At 44.4% G+C, this 17,099-nt stretch overlaps 1 protein-coding gene across 2 annotated transcripts in view; it reads right to left on the bottom strand.

Annotated features, from left to right (window-relative positions):
- Window positions 1-17,099, bottom strand: part of ctnna2 (catenin alpha 2) — a 1,182,272-nt gene that overhangs the window by 979,823 nt on the left and 185,350 nt on the right. The window lies entirely within an intron of this gene.

The following is a 17,099-nucleotide window of genomic DNA, read 5'->3' as shown; positions in this document are numbered from 1 at the left end:
CATACAACACAGATTTCTGCGAGCGCACACAGTGTGTATAGATCTTAAAAGCAAGTATAAAGATTAGAAACTATAAAAATAGTTCACAGTTGAAATTGACCATCAACCGCTTGTGACCATCCTGAACAAACCTATTCATGCAGCGCCTGCACGTTTGCAGCGCATGACGATGCAGCTCCAGCGATTTGATTTCAAAATCGTTTACAAAAAAGGCAAAGACAAGCTCGTCGCTGACACTCTCTCTCGTGCACCACGTGCGTCCAGTGAACGGCTTCCCTCTGAATGTGAAGCGCTCACAGTTCGCAAAGTTTACTTCATTCCCACTGAACGCCCATGTCGCCTGGCGGAACACACAGCCACTGACGGGACTCTACAGCTGCTCTCCTCCATTATCAAAAAAGTCTGGCCTGAAAGACAATCCAGCACGCCACTGGAGATACAGCCATTCTTTCTAGTTCGTGATGGGTTGGTAATACAAGGCAGTAACATCGTCAAGGGTCACAAAGTCGTGATTCCATCATCCCTGCAAGCCAAATGCTACAAAGAGGTACACAACGGCCACCCAGGCACCGAGGCCACGCTTCCTATGCACAGAGCATGTTCTATTGGCCTGGGATGTCCAAGTACATACGTGACAGAACGGCATCCTGCCCCATCCGCAACAGTTTGGCACCCCACCTACTGCAACAACCTCCACCAGCACTGCCTTGGATTTCCGTTGCAGTGGACATTTTTGAATGGCATGGCAAACACTATATAGTCCTAGTCGACTCATACTCCAACTGGTTTGAACTTTACTTTCTACCCACCATCACATCCGAGATGGTCATACAAAAGCTTCAGAGACATTTTTCCGTATTCGGCGCACCAGTTCGTCTGCAAACTGACAACGGAAGACAATTCACCAGCCAAGCATTTAAACACTTTGCCAGATGATGGAACTTCCACCATGTCACAAGCAGCCCTGAATCTAACGGCCTCGCTGAACGTGCTGTCAGGAGTGCAAAACAACTAATGGAACGTTCCTATCTTGCCAAGTCTGATGTTTACCTCGACCTACTGAACCTGAGAAACATTTCCAGGGACGGGGTCCTGGGCTCTCCCGCTCAACGGCTGATGTCTCGTACAACACGGCCCCCACTGCCCGTTGCCCAGCAACAGCTGAACCCACAGGTGCTCAAACCCTCCGCGGTCCAGAAGCGCATTCAGGAGAGACACGATATTCAGAAGCGTTCATATGACAAGTCCAGCAGACCACTAAAACCGCTAATACAGGGTCAAGTGGTCCGTCTGCAGACTGCCGTGGGACATACCCGTCTGGGTTTCGTTGAAGGCCCATCCAAGGAACCTCGTCCCTACCTTGTCAAAGCTGATGGTGTCCTGTACCGGCGCAACCGCCAACATCTCCTGCTTGTGAACGAACCTCGACCAGCTTCTACCGGCTCATATGCACCGCATTTGCCGTTTAAGCCTTCTGCTGCCCCTGTTCTCTCTGGTCCCAGCATGCAATCTCCGACTCAGTCGGTTACCCCATCCACCCACGTTAACACTCCCGCATGCTCACCCCGCTGGACTCCTCAAGTGTCGCCGGCTGCACTCTCTTTTTCGGGTTCCCCGCCTCACAGCCCCACTAACTTTTCTGATGGGGAGGGAGAAGGGTTTGTCCGTGTGCGTTCGGGTCGCATCAGTAGACCACCTGACAGGTGCGGCGAGTATGTTTAACTGCGCGTGTTTAACATATGTCTAACAACCACCCTCTCTACGGGGAAGGATGTAGATTGGTTATTGCATGTGAACCAATCAGAGTAGTGTAACATCACTAACTCCACCTTACTGCACACTTTATATTAACACCCATTTCCTACGTTACGTTAGTTACACAAGCGGTAGCAATGAGATAACAACCTACTGTACAGTTCTACTATACCTTATGATTAAAGATGATTTAAACTCCAGACCTGTGTCTGTTAAGTCATTTACAATCATTCTAACAAAACCAAAACAAGCAATGCTCAGGAAGCAATAATTGCCAACCACAATCCACAAACATATCTAATTTATTTTGAATATTGTACTCAACATAATGTGATTTCTTCATGTTCTATTTTTAGATAGTGAATTAATCCTATAAATTGCTATACCTGGAATCAAGAATTCCACGAAATCCAAGAATCAGACAGCATGAAAACAAGCCATTTCCAATTCACCCATGTTGATCAGTGGGCACTGAATTAATCCCATCCACCTGATCTTGGCTCAAAGTCTTCAATGAACAGATATGCAGGGCCCAAGGAGCAGAGATTTAAAATTCTAAGCAAAAAATTTGAAGAACTCCTTTCTACCGATGACATGGTTGGGATCTGGCATTCACTGACTATAATGTTAGTGGAAACAAAATTAATTAATACCTAAAAAATGGAAACTAGATAGACACTTGAGACAAAGAAGGTTGCAAGGCTGTGGAGGAAAAGCAAGAGAAATTGGATTGACAGGATTGTTCTATTCAAAGCCAACTTTGCCTTAACAGGTAGAATAGCATTGTTCTGTAACTGTGGAATGAATATGATTATGAGAAACTGGTATATACAGTTTTTTAAATTTATTTAATTTATTGGTATTACAATTGGTATTACATAGTTCATTAAAGCATAGAACTTCCTGGCTCATCTTAATACACTAGAGTCGTGCTGACCTGAAGAACATAAGGGATTTTTCAATCAAATTAACCAAATTCCCAACCATGTCATCGGTAGAAAGGAGTTCTTCAAATTTTTTGCTTAGAATTTTAAATCTCTGCTCAGTTCAGCTGGGTGATGTCATCACTCAGCTATTGCAGCATCTCCTTGACTCCAGCTGTGTCCCACGGATGTGGAAGGAGTCCACACTTATACCGGTGCCGAAGAAATCTAACGCCAGGGAGATGAAGGACTTCAGACCGGTGGCACTCACATCCATTCTTTCTAAGTGTATGGAGAGGGTGGTAAGTGATCACCTCACTGCTATGGTGGTGGACAGGCTTGACCCACTCCAGTTTGCCTATAAGGCAAGGCGTGGGGTGGAGGATGCCTGTTTGACTCTCCTGGACACAGTTAGCAGACAGCTGGACTCCCCACACCCCCACACACGGATTTTATTTATGGACTTTTCTTTCGCTTTTAACACAGTCAACACGGTCACCCTCTGCAACCGCCTTCTGGATCTACAAGTCAACCCATCACTTATCCTGTGGATAAAAGACTTTTTGCAGGACCGGCCTCAGCATGTGGTGGTAAATGGTTTTAAATCCAAGAACATGATTTTAAACACTGGTGTCCCCCAGGGTTGTGTCTTATCACCGATTTTATTTTCCATCTACACAACAACATAACAAACAATAACAGTGACATTTCCCTTTTTAAGTATGCAGACGATATGGCCCTGGTGGCCCACATCAAGGATCACACTTCTCTGGCTGCCTACTATCAGCAGGTCAACACCCTGATGCTGTGGATCAAAGAGAGCTCTCTGGAGCTTAACATCTCCAAGACCAAGGAGCTGTGTTGTGGGGGGAGGCGAACATCTTCCCCCCAACCTCTCTTTGAACCTCTGTGGCTGAATGGGCAGACAGTTGAGCAGGTAGAGGCCTTTAGATACCTGGGCACAGAGATTGACACCCGCCTGTCCTTCTCCCAGCACACAGACTCTGTGTACAAGAAGGCACAGCAACGCCTGTTCCTGCTGAGGAAACTCAGGAGCTTTGATGTCAGACAGGACATTTTAACAACTGTCTATAAATCACTTATAGAATCTGTACTCACCTTTAACATCACATCCTGGTTCACCCTCACCTCTGTCAAAGACAAATCAAAGCTTTCCCGGATCATCAATCAAGCAAGCAAAATAACTGGTAAAACTCAAAATCAATTATCAGTACTCCACACCCAGGCAGTTAAAAGGAAAGCCAACCTCATTACACAGGATCCCACCCACCCCCTGCACAAGTCCTTCCAACTTCTGCCATCAGGCTGCCGATATAAAGTCCCTCTATCCAAGAAAAACATCCACAAAAACTCATCCATACCCATTGCCATAAACAGTTTAAATAAAAAATGAACAATGGACAAATTAACCCTGACGCACTGTCACTTTACACGTATCCACAACTTTTATCTTGTCTATTTTTACAGTTTTTAATCTTTATACTTGCTTTTAAGATCTATACACACTGTGTGTGCTCACAGAAATCTGTGTTGTATGACTGCTTATCAGTACATTGTCCTGTCTGTATGTTGAGCCACGACAAAGAAGATTTTCTGTTACGACAGACAATAAAGTTTTCTGAATCTGAATCTGAAAAAAGGTTGTCTAAATATCAGTTGCAGTTCACAGTTAAGATTTTATATATGCACACAGGATAAGACCCAAGCCGTTATTGATACATTCATTGAGGATGAACAAGAACAAAACCAAGATCTTTTATGATTTCCATAACAAAATTGACCTGACAATAAAGGTCCAAACCAAGACCAAGCAAAACATGGAACAGTTCCCCTATAGAGTCATAGAAACGGGCCCTTTAGCCCAGCAAGTCCGCGTTGATGAACAACCACCCATTTACATCAATAGAAACATAAAAACGTATAGGTGCAGGAGTAGACCATTCGGCCCTTTGAGCCAGCACCGCCATTCAATGTGATCATGGCTGATCATCAGGAATCAGTACCCCTTTCATGCTTTCTCCCCATATCCCTTGATTCCAATAGCCCTAAGAGCTATATCCATCTCTCTCTTGAATACATCCAGTGAATTGGCCTCTCCTGCCTTCTATGGCAGAGAATCCACAGATTCACAACTCTCTGGCTGAAAACGTTTTTCCTCATCTCAGTCCTAAATGGCCTACCCTTATTCTTAAACAGTGACCCCTGGTTCTGGATTCCCCCAACATTGTCAATATGTTTCGTGCATCCAGCCTGTCCAATCCCTTAAGAATTTTACATTTCTGTAAGATATCCTCTCATCCTTCTAAATTCCAGTGAATATAAGCCCAGTTGATCAATACTTTCATGTCAGTCCCGCCATCCCGGGAATGAACCTGGTGAACCTACGCTGCACTCCCTCAATAGCAAGAACATTCTTAATAGCAAGAACACCCTCAAATTGGGAGACCAAAACTGCACACACTATTCCAGATGTGGTCTCACCAGGGCCCTGTACAACTACAGTAGGACCTCCTTGCACCTATACTCAAATCCTCTCCCTATGAAAGCCAACATGCCATTAGCTTTCTTCACTGCCTGTTGTACCTGCATGCTTACTTTCAGTGACAGATGTACAAGGCCACCCAGGTCTCGTTGATCGCTATGTTTTATTTTCCTCAAATGTTCATCAACTGCTCTCATGTTCCACAACTATACTCGGATTAATTTATAATGGCCAATTAATGTAGCAACCCACTCATCTTTCCAACTTAATGGCATTCTTCCTATAGCAGGGTGACCAAATCTGAACCGAATTCTCAGGTGCGGCTCACCAACATCTTGTATGACTGTAACGTGACATTCCAACTTCTAAACTCAGTTTGCTGATGATGGAGGCCAGCATACCAAAAGCTTTCTTGACCCCCCCCCCCCCCCCACCCCCCCTGTCTACCTGTAACACAACTTTCAATAAACGATGTTTTTGTTAAATCACTCTGCTCAACAACAATCCTCAGGCCTATACTGTTCACTGTGAAGTCCTACCCTGGTTTGACTTTCCGAAATGCAGCACCTCACACTTATTTCAATCATTCTCCATTAGCCATTCCTCAGCCCACTTGCCCAGCTGATAAAGATCCTGCTATAACTCTTGATAATTATTTTATGTCTACAACAACACTTATTTTGTTGCAAACTACAAACTTACTAAATTTTAATTTTGAGGAGATAATATTAGTCATAATTTTCAAGTGCTTTAAAGTGCCTACTATAGATAGCCCAAATCTCAGAACCAATAGACAATAGACAATAATGGATGGGATTTATATAGCGCCTTTCTAATACTCAAGGCGCTTTACATCGCATTATTCATTCACTCCTCAGTCACACTCGGTGGTGGTAAGCTACTTCTGTAGCCACAGCTGCCCTGGGGCAGACTGACGGAAGCGTGGCTGCCAATCTGCGCCTACGGCCCCTCCGACCACCACCAATCACTCACACACATTCACACACATTCACACACATTCACACACAGGCAAAGGTGGGTGAAGTGTCTTGCCCAAGGACACAACGACAGTATGCACTCCAAGCGGGATTCGAACCGGCTACCTTCCGGTTGCCAGCCGAACACTTAGTCCATTGTGCCATCTGTCCATTCAGCCCTTTGAGCCAGCACCACCATTCAATGTGATCAAGGCTGATCATCCCCAATCAGTACCCCATTCCTGCCTTCTCCCAATATCCCCTGACTCCGCTATCTTTAAGAGACCCATCTAGATCTCTTGAAAGTATCCAGAGAACCAACCTCCATAGCCCTCTGAGGCAGAGAATTCCACAGACTCAAAATTCTCTGTGAGAAAAAGTGCTTCCTCTTCTCTGTTCTAAATGACTCCCTTATTCTTAAACTGTGGCCCCTGGTTCTGGATTCCCCCAACATCGGGAACATGTTTCCTGCCTCTAGCATGTCCAAACCCTCAATCTTTTGACTTTACTGCGATGTGATTTCTGACAGAACGCCGCACTTACGGCCGTCATTTTTGGCCACCTCGCTCAGAGCCCCCCTCCGCCAGACTGGACTGGAGGATTTTTCCCATCGATGAAAAATCAGAGAGATATTAATGCTATAAAAAATTCTCTCTGTTGCCCCCGCTGGCGGCAGGGGGAGGGACTATAAAACCCGGATGTGTCGTGGCTCGCTCAGTCTCTGCCAGACAGAGGAAGTGAGAGGGTCACGGTTCACTGAGCTGCGAATAACACTGAACGCATGTCTACTCCACGGTGAGACCCCAGGATGTGGTTTTCAGCAAATGTGTTTGTTGTATGCAAAGTGTTTGCCCAATTGGGTTGGCTTTTTAAAGGGCTTTCAGCAAATGTGTTTTGTTGGCTTGCAAAGTGTTTTTGTCCAATTGGCTTGGCTTTTAAAGGGCTTGCTTGCAACAGTTTTTGGATGGATAAACATTTTAATAGATCAGGACTGTGTTTAATTTCAAAATTGGTGCTCATTCTGTGATTTCCGCTTAGTTGCAAGATGGCACTGATGAGGTTAGCGGCATGCTGGAGCTGAGTGCGTCATTTCCGGTTCATGGCAAGAAGCGAGAGGGTGACGTCAAGATGGCGCCGAGTGCAGGCGCCGTTGAATAAATCAAGAGAGCTGACTGCTCTGTCTATGGTGAGTGTGTTTGTTGGATGATATTTAAAGCACGTTTTTGCTTCAGCACCAGCAGCCTCTACAGGAGGCTTTAAACATTTGTTTTACACACTGTATATTCAACACGTTCTGAAGTTACTTGGAATTTTAGTATTGGGTGAGTGTGTGTGAGTGAATGAGTCTGTGTATGTGTGAATGAGTCTGTGTATGTGTGAATGAGTGTGTGTGTGTGTGTGTGTGTGTGTGTGTGTGTGTGTGTGTGTGTGTGTGTGTGTGTGTGTGTGTGTGTGTGTGTGTGTGTGTGTGTGTGTGTGTTGTGTGTGTGTGTGTTGTGTGTGTTTGTGTGTGTGTGTGTGTGTGTGTGTATGTGTGTGTGTGTGTGTGTGTGTGTGTGTGTGTGTGTGTGTGTGTTTGTGTGTGTGTGTGTGTGTGTGTGTGTGTGTGTGTGTGTGAATGAGTCTGTGTGTGTGTCTGTGTCTGTGTGTGTGAATGAGTCTGTGTGTGTCTGTGTGAGTTTTTATGTGTGTGTGAATGTGTGTGTGTGTGTGTGTGTGTGTGTGTGTGTGTGTGTGTGTGTGTGTGTGTGTGTGTGTGTGTGTGTGTGTGTGTGTGTGAGCGTGCGTGTGAGTGTCTGTGTGAGGTGGCGGGTGTGTGTGATCAACAAATAACAAATAGTACGAACTAGCGCAACAGAAAGCACCCCCACCCCCCCCCACCGTTGGTAGAGAGGTGGAATATTGCGTTGGGTGACCAGCCCTGCCGTGTGATGCTGGGACCCAACGGGTCCCACTTAGTCTAGTAATCTTATATGTTTCAATAAGATACCCTCTCATCCTTCTAAACTCCAGAGTATACAAGACCAGTCGTTCCATTCTCTCAGCATATGACAGTCCCGCCATCCCGGGAATTAACCTTGTAAACCTACGCTGCACTCCCTCAATAGCAAGAATATTCTTCCTCAAATTAGGGGACCAAAACTGCACACAATACTCCTGGAGTGGTCTCACTAGGGCCCTATACAACTGCAGAAGTACCTCTTTGCTCCTATACTCAACTCCTCTTGTTATAAATGCCAACATGCCATTCACTTTCATCACTGCCTGCTGTACCTGCATGCTTACTTTCATTGACTGATGAACAAGGATCCCCTGATCCCATTGTACTTCCCTTTTTCCCAATTTGACACAATTTAGATAGTAATCTGCCTTCCTGTTTTTGCTAAGTGGATAACCTCACATTTATCCACATCAGACTGCATCTGCCATGCATCTGCACACTCACCCAACTTGTCCAAGTCACCCTGCATTCTCATAGCATCCTCCTCACAGTTCACACTGCCACCCAGCTTTGTGTTATCTGCAAATTTGATAATGTTACTTTGAACCCCTTCATCTAAATCATTGGTGTATATTGTAAATAGCTGCGGTCCCAACACCGAGCCTTGCGGTACCCCTCCAGTCACTGCCAGCTATTCTGAAAGCGACCCGTTAATCCCTACTCTTTGTTTCCTGTCTGCCAACCAGTTTTCTATCCATGTCAGCACTCTACCCCCAATAACATGTGCCCTAATTTTGCCCAGTAATCTCTTATGTGGGACCTTATCAAATGCCTTTAGGATGGCAGGAATAACCATTGCCTGGCTGACCATAGCTTTTGTGCAGGTCTTTCAAACCCTTTGGAAAGGGTTTCAAATCAGATCTCCCAAACTCTTTGCTTCAGCTACCATAAGGATCCAATGTTATTATTAATGTAATGGTGAGTTTTATCATCAATGTCTGCTCTTACCAAGTAGTGAACCTGAAAACGGAAAGTTGACCACATTTTTCAAATTCCCGTCATGAAACTTCATTGTTGGAGGGCAGTCCTATGCAATGGAGGCAGGTTGAGAGTGAACAAACTCAGCTACGTGTAGCAGTTCATTATATTGTCAGGAATTTTCCAGTAATCTAAAACAAATTTATGACCTGTTTTGTCATGTCTGCTGTCACCAAGGCAAACATCGTGAATAATTTATATGCAGTGTTATCTCAATACAGAAAATAATAAATAGGCATATAACATTTTTGGTTGTGCTGATTGCAAGATTAATGCTGCCCATTATACCATGAAAAATTTGCTTTTATTCAAGTAATATTATGGTCATTTATATCCATCCATCAAACATGGGACAATGAGGTTGTTTAACATTTTATCCAAAGGCCTTCCCATAATTCAGCATTCCTTCTATTCAGATCTGAATTTACATGCAATCCTAGATATTGAATAACAAGTGAATGTAGTGCCTCATTTTCAAATGGTGCCTTTTTAAAATGTACCATAAGGAAAATAAGTGATGTAAATATTGCAAAAATGATATTGCCATAAGAATATTCAGTCTTAATAAACATATAGTCTCCACTAAGGCCTTTTTAGTTTATAATGATGAATAGAAGGACCGAATGAGTATTTCTCCTGTTTTCACCCTGGAGAAAGACATGAAGACTGGGGAACCTGTGACACTGGGTGGCGCCCGCAATGGCTGCCTCGCCAACAGTCTGTCTCGTCCCTTCCTTCTTTGTTGTTTTATAGTATGTGTTAAATGTATGCTTTTGTGTTCTTTAGCTTGTTTAATGTGGGAGGTGGCGGGGTGGGGTTGGGGGAAACTTTTTTTAACCTCTTACCTCGAAGGAGATGCGATTTTTTTTCCCGTATCGTATCTCCGTCCGCATTGCGGCCTAACATCGTGGAGTTGGCGACCTCTTACTGGAGATCAATTTTCAACATCGTGGAGTTGGCGATTCCATTCGGGGATCAACCTCGGAGCTCCAACCTTAGGAGCCAACGGGCATTAACATCGTGGAGCTCGTGGTCTCTGGTTAGGAACTGACTTCGGGAGCTCCAGGCCGTGGGATCGTTGACCGCCCCAATGCGCGAGCTTTGATCGCCGGCTACGGGAGCTTCGATCGCCCCGACTGCGGATGCTTTGACTGCCTCAACCGCGGGAGAATAAAGAGGGAAGAAGATTAGACTTTATTGCCTTCCAACACAGTGAGGAATGTGGAGAATCCTCAGTTGTGGATGTTTATTTTAACTTTTATGTAGTTGTGTGTCTTGTTGCTTTTTTAAATTATGGCTGTATGCTAATTCGAGTTTCACTGTACCTTAATTTGTACACGTGACAATAAACAGACCTTTGAACCTTTGATGTCTTGAGGACAAGCACATTTGATATCTTGAGGACAAGCACATGGAAAAGTCTCTTGGTATGTTGTGTGGGGGTGGTGGGAGGGAATAGGGGGAAAGGGGGGAACCGCTTTTGGTCACCTCCTCAACGGAGAGGCGATTTTTTCTACGTCGCCTCCCTCGCAGCCTAACAGCATGGATTGAAGCGGCCTTTCCCGCAGTCGGGCCCAGAGCTTCAGCAGCGGGCGCAGCGTGGACTTTTCCATCACGGAGTGGGCGGGGTTGCCAGAGAAGAGTGCTCTGATTGCTGGCCTGGTGACTTTGGCATCATGGGGTTGTCGTCTACGGAGCTTCTAGCCGCGGGCGTGGCATGAACTTACCATCCGGAGTCTGGGATCCCTTGCTGGGGAATGCCGAAGAAGAGCTCCGACTGCCGGCCTGCTGCCTATAACATCTAGAATCCATGGTCTCCGGTAGGAAAGTGCCGATTCGGGCGCTTCAAGCCGCGGAGTGTGTTCAACCGTCTGAGTTTTGATCATCCCGACGAGATGGCCTGTACATCCGGCCTTCCATTGCAGCGACTACGGAGAGTTCAAGGACCCGACCACGGATGAACAAAGGAGGAGGACTGACTGAACTTTGTTGCATTCCACCACAGTGAAGAATGGTGTGGTGGATGTTTGTGTTCAATTCTATTGTTAATTGTGTGTTCTTTTTAAGTGTATCGCTGCTGGCAAATTCATTTCACTACACCTTCGGGTGCAGGTGACGAACAAAATTAACTGTTGACTGTTGACAATAGACAATAGACAATAGGTGCAGGGGTAGGCCATTTAGCCCTTCAAGCCAGCACCGCCATTCAATAGGATCATGGCTGATCATCCCCAATCAGTACCCCGTTCCTGCCTTCTCCCCATATCCCCTAACTCCACTATCTTTAAGAGTCCTATCTAGCTCTCTCTTGAAAGTATCGAGAGACTGTTGACTGTTACGGCCAAGGAGGTGCTAGATGTCCTAAGGCAAACTGTATGAGGTAAAAAAATCTCGCAGGCCTGATCAGAGATATCTAACAACACTGGAGGAAGATAGAGAAGAAATTAAAGGAGCTGTGGTTGAGATATGTGAATCATCATTAGACGGGTGAAATGATTGAAGGCCGGACGGTGACTGATGATTTGCCACTATTCAAGGAGGACTGTAAGGCAATGCCTGGGAATTATAGACCAGTGAGCCTAGCATATGTGGTAGGCCAGCTACTAGAAAGAGTTCTGAGGGATAGAATATATATATGCCCTTGGATAGACCGGGGCTGATTAAGGATAGTCAGACCATTTTGTATGTGTGAGATCATGTCTTATGAATCTGATTGAGTTTTTTGATGAAGGGCTCTTTGGGTGGCCACGGTGGCTCAATGGTAGACTTGCTGCCTTATAGCGGTTGCAGCGCCAGAGGCCGGGGTTTGATCCCGACTATGGATGCTGTCTATACGGAGTTTTTACGTTCTCCCCGTGACCGTGTGGGTTTTCTCCGAGATCTTCGTTTTTTTCCCCACACTCCAAAGATTAGATTAGATTAGATTAGATAGCCTTTATTGTCATTCAGACCGAAGTCTGAACGAAATTGAAGCAGTCATACATACAATACAATACAATAAAAAACAACAATAAACACATATTAACATCCACCACAGTGAGTCCACCCAACATCTCCTCACTGTGATGGAGGCAAAAGTCTTAGGTCTCCAGTCTCTTCCCTCCTCTTCTCCCTCTGCGCTGAGGCGATACCCCCCGGGCGATGTTACAACTGTCCCGCGGCTCAAACATCGCGGCCCGGGGTGGTCGAAGCCGTACAGGTTTGTAAGTTAATTGGCTTGGTGTATGTATACATTGGCCCTCGCAAGTGCGGGAACACTGGTCGGCGCGTACTCGGTGGGCCGAAGGGCCTGTTTCCGTGCTGTATGTATAAGCTAAACAAAAGTAGCCAAAACGCTTGACAAGGGAATGTAGACTTTAGCAAGGCATTTGATAAGCTTCTGCAATTTTGGTAAGCTGCTCTGCAAGGTTAGATCGCATGGGATCAAGGGAGAGCTGACCAACTTGAAAGAGAGATGGCTTATGGAAGAAAGCAGAGGACGATGGTGGAAGATTATTTTTCAGACTGCAGGCCTGCAATAAATGGTTTTCCTCAGAGATCCGTGCTGGACCAATTGTTGTTTGTAGTTGATATTGACAATTTGGATGAGAGTGTACAAGGCATGATTAGTAAGTTTGCACATGATAATATTGTGGATAGAGAAGATGGTTATCAAAAATTACAACAGGATCTTGATCAGCTGGGCAGATCAGTTTAGGAATGGGGTTAATGGGTTTTAATGCAGATAAGTACAAGATGTTGCCTTTTGGTAAGTCAAACCAGGCCAGGACCGGCACAGTGACTGGCAGGGCCCTGGTAGTGCAGAAGTGCTCTTCCCTGAAAGTGGCATCACATGTAGGTAAGCTGGTCAAGAATGTTATCCGTGCATTGGCCTTCACCAATCAGGGTATTGAGTATAGAAGTTGGGTTAGAACCATAGCAACGTAGAAAACAGGTGCAGGAGTAGGCCATTCGGCCCTTCGAGCCAGCACCGCCATTCAATATGATCATGGCTGATCATCCAAAATCAGCCTGATCATCCAAAATCAGCCTGTTCCTGCTTTTTCAACATATCTCTTGATTCCGTTAGCCCTAAGAGCTATATCTAACTCTCTCTTGAAAATATCCCGCGAATTGGCCTTCTGTTGCAGAGAATTCCACAGATTCACAACTCTCTGGGTGAAAATAAAATTCCTCATCTCAGTTTAAATTTATTCTTAAACTGAGACTCTGTTTCTGGACTCCCTCAACATAGAGAACATTTTTCCTACATCTAGCCTGTCCAATCCCATAAGAGATTTATATGTTTCTATAAGATAGCCTCTCATCCTTCTAAATTCCAGTGAATACAAGCCCAGTCGACCCATTCTTTCATGATATGTCAGTCCCGCCATCCTGAGAATTAACCTGGTGAACCTACGCTGTACTCTTTCAATAGAATGTTCTTCCTCAAATTAGGAGACCAAAACTGCACACAATACTCGAGGTGTGGTCTCACCAGGACGCTGTACAACTGCATTTGGACCTCCTTGCTCCTAAACTCAAATCCTCTCGCAACATGCTGTTAGCTTTCTTCACTGCCTGTTGTACCTACATGCTTGCTTTCAGTGACTGAGTACACCCAGGTCTCGTTGCACCTCCTCTTTTCCTAATCTGACAATATTCAGTTAATAATCTTCTTGTTCTTGCACCAAAGTGGATGACCTCACATTTATCCACATTATCCTGCATCTGCCATGCATCTGCCCACTCACCCAACCTATCCAAGTCACACTGCAGCCTCAAACAGGCATGGAAATCGCTATCAAAATATGGAGGGAACCGGAGGACAGGGGGGACACACTTTCTTGGCGGCCGTACGTGCATGCGCACTCAATCAATCAATCAATCAATCAATCAATCAATCAATCAATCAATCAATCAATCAATCAATCAATCAATCAATCAATCAATCAACCTTTATTGTCATCTTGCAAAGCAACAATTTTACAGTGCAAAATGAGAAGACGTTTCCCAGGGAATACCGGAGCATTGCACATAAAACTTAAACATTTCACATAATAACAATAAAAACAATAAAAACAATCCAGTCCCTGATGAAACAGTATAAATAATTAAAAGCAGGTAAAACAGCAACATTAAAATACAGTAAAAACAGTCATTAAAATGACCAGGGCAGCTGATTTGAGTGGCCAGTGCCAGAGTTATTAAATTGTCAGTGCAAAGCAGCAGAATCAGGTGGAGTGACTGTTTAGCAGCCTCACAGTCTGTGGCAGGAAGCTGTTTAGCAGTCTGGTAGTCCGGGCTTTGATGCTACGGTATCTCTTGCCCGATGGCAGGAGATCCAGATGTGTGTGGAGGGGGTGCAGTTTGTCCTTAGCTATTCTCAGAGCTTTTTTCAGACAGCGGCTCTGGAACAGTTCTTGTACCGAGGGTAGGGAGACGCCAATGATCCTCTCTGCTCCCCTCACTACCCTCTGCCGAGCCTTCCTGTCTGAGCAGTTACAGTTGGAGTACCACGTGTTCATGCAGTACGTGAGTACAGACTCCACCGTGCCCCTGTAAAAGGTCCTGAGGATGTTGATGGGGAGTGAGGCCTGTTTGAATTTCCTCAGGAAGTGCAGTCGCTGATGGGCCCGTTTGACAATCCCAGTGTTGTTCCTGGACCGCTGCAAAAGCATTGTAAATAGTATAAATAATGTTGCAAAACGGTCATCCTGTTAATCGATGATTGGTCGAACTATTGAGCCTTGGAGAAACTGTTTGAATCTCTGGGCACATGATTCAATGTTTATTCGTGTTTGTTTCCTTCTAGAACTTTCTTTCAAATACATTGTATTGGTTACTGTATTATTGGGTTAGGGAAATGTCTATCATGTACTGTGTTAATCGATATCTGTTATTGGACTGTATAGAGACCACCTCCATGTGTTTCGGCCCCTCAAGGTTCGGGGACATATAAAAGGTTCTGTGTCGATCTTCTGGGAGAACGCTTAGGACTGCGTGACCTTCTGGAGTCTCTCTGTTTGAACGAGGCTAGGAGGGCTTGGCCAGGCAGATACGAGGATCGGACTCGCGGTGGTTTGGTATAGTAGTGGGAACTGTTATTGTGTTTTTCCAAATTAAAGATTAGTTGCGCAAGTGCTTGACTCAGTGATTTTTGACTGAAGGGAAGCTTGGAATGAGCTATTTACAGAAGCAGGTACAATAACAACATTAAAAAGGTATTTGGGCAGGCACATAAATAGGAAAGGTTTCGAGGCAGGTGGGACTAGTGTAGATGGGGCATCTTGGTCGATGCGAGCAAGTTGTGCTGAAGCATGTTTCAATGCTGTATGACACTATGACTCGGATTAACATTGGGCAGTGGAGGAGCTGTGATAAGGAGGCTCCAATATTTGCAGGACTGCTTTGAGCGAGGGGCATTGAATGAGGTGGTGAGGTGGAGTTGGCTTTTTAATGTGATGTATATACACTGAATTTACAGCTCAGGTGCCTACAGGAGATCCAAATGCAGGCCATGCACATTCTCGGCCTCCTCCAATGCTGGGCTGAGGCTAAATGCAAACTAAAGGAACAGTACCACATCCTTCACCTGGGTAGTACACATGAATGTTGAATTCTGCAACTCCTCTGTCCCCTACTCGCTCCTCCTTTCTACCTATCATTTTATTTCCCTACTCCATCCATACATCTCATCACCCAGGGAGAGATTGGATAGGCTAGGTTTGTTTTCTTTCAAACAAAGGAGGCTGCTCGGACCTGGTGGAACTACTTAAAAGAGGCAAATATGTTCAACATCCTTTTCCCATTGCAGAGATATTAAAACCAGGATGGCATAGGTTTAAGGTGAGAGGAAAGATTTTTTAAAGCAGGTCTGAGGGAATTTTTTTACGTAGAAAGTGAGTGTTTACTGGAACTCGCTGCAAAAGTAGGTGGTGGAGTCAGATACAATCAATATATTGATGATAAATTTATCCAGACACTTAACTGGCCAGGGCACAGATGAATTCAGACCTGATACAGGCAAATGCAATTAGGGTAAAAAAGACCAGCATGGATGTGGTGGGTCGAAGAACGTACAACTCTATTTCTCTATGTCTCTATAAGCATCACCAATCAATAATATTTTATTGAGGAACATTTCCAGACATCTGAAAATGAATAATGTTAAATAATTGGAAATATGTTTTGTATTTTAGACACATCATCAATAGTTGTTGGTGTGATTAATGCATAACCTTGAATTTGTATTGCATTATTAATAGAAAGTGCAATTTACAAGCTATTCATGGAATAAGTGAGGGAGGGTGACAATTGTCACCATACTCTTCATTTTCATAGTCAAGAGCATTGAACCATAATATGCAAATTATATTCAATGGACTATCGGCATTTATATGAGAAAATGTTTATGACACTTTCCCGTTTTCAAATGTTGTGCATGACCTATTTTTATTTTATATCGGTAATGTGCTGTTATCAATCAGTGCCATTCTAGTACTGTATCAGGCATGTTTAAGCACGAGTACCCTGTAGGGTACATTTATACTCTATCTCATTCTGGTTCTTTTGTTTCATAGGTGCAGTGGTTGGAATAAAGAGCTATTCTATTGATAAACCGTATTCTGCCATGTATATGTCCCTTGCTCCAAATATTGTAATAGACACTAGACTTTTTATTTTTAAATTTTTTAAATTTTATTACTATACAAAACAAAATAGAGAAAGAAAAGAAAGAGAAGAAAGACAACAGAAAAAGCCGCCAGACATAACACTATCGGTGCAATCCACATGGTGCTACACTGTCAGGCATTGCAAGAGCACAAGTAAAGAGCACAGGACTACATCGCTGCAGAAAATATGAAATTATTGCTCTTTGAGATGGTTGATAAATGGTCCCCAAACACTTAAAAAGTTGTTAGGTACCTTGGTTGTGGAAGCATATCCTTTCCATCTGTATGATTATTATCATTTCATTG

This window comes from Amblyraja radiata, chromosome 1, assembly GCF_010909765.2.
Source record: "Amblyraja radiata isolate CabotCenter1 chromosome 1, sAmbRad1.1.pri, whole genome shotgun sequence".
Classification (NCBI taxonomy): domain Eukaryota; kingdom Metazoa; phylum Chordata; class Chondrichthyes; order Rajiformes; family Rajidae; genus Amblyraja; species Amblyraja radiata.
This window is presented reverse-complemented; position numbering and strand designations above follow the sequence as displayed.